The sequence below is a fragment of the Micromys minutus genome, assembly GCF_963924665.1.
Source record: "Micromys minutus genome assembly, chromosome: 13".
Classification (NCBI taxonomy): domain Eukaryota; kingdom Metazoa; phylum Chordata; class Mammalia; order Rodentia; family Muridae; genus Micromys; species Micromys minutus.
In genome coordinates this window covers 18,008,972-18,009,693 of record NC_137982.1, presented here as the reverse complement: position 1 = coordinate 18,009,693, position 722 = coordinate 18,008,972, and positions in this window count along the sequence as shown.

Sequence of the window (722 nt, the reverse complement as noted above, 5' to 3'; positions counted from 1 at the left end):
CAACCAGAGAGTTCAAGTAGGGGGAAGGGGATTCAGTGTCAAGGAAGAGAGACTAAGCTCTGCTTGCTTCACTTGTTAGGGGACTCATATGAAGAACAAGTTGACTATTAGCTACAAAGGGTTATGAGGGTTAGGCTCAGCTCCTGTATAGTCCATGGTTGGTGACTGAGAGGTCTGTGATCCTGCCTGGTCCTAAGTCATTGACTCTATTGGTCTTCTTGTAGAGTACTTGACCCCTCTGACTTACTTACTCACTTCTAACCTTCACTCTTCCATACGACTACCAAGGCTTCTCCTGATGTTTGCCTGTGGGTCTTTGAATTTTCCTCCTTCCACAGCCAGATAAAGCCACTTAGAAGATTTTCATGTTAGATTCTTGTCTACAAGCATGGCAGAGTATCAATAGTCCTAAGGGTTGACTCTTTCTGATGGTGTGGGTCTCAAGTTGGGGCAGTCATTGGTTAGGTGTTTCCTTAGTCTCACTTCTAACTTTATTCTTGTACATTTTGTAGACAAACAAATCTTAGGTTGAAGGTTTTATGGATGGATTGATGACCCCACCCTCCTGTAGAAGTCCTGCCTGGCTAAAGGAGATATACACTTCAGTCCCTATATCCCCCTCTGGTAGGAATCTCAGCTAGGGTCACACGAAAAACCTCTCCTATCCTCTCCCATTCTAGTCCTCCAGCTACTCACCAGAGATTACACCACACTCTGGTCAA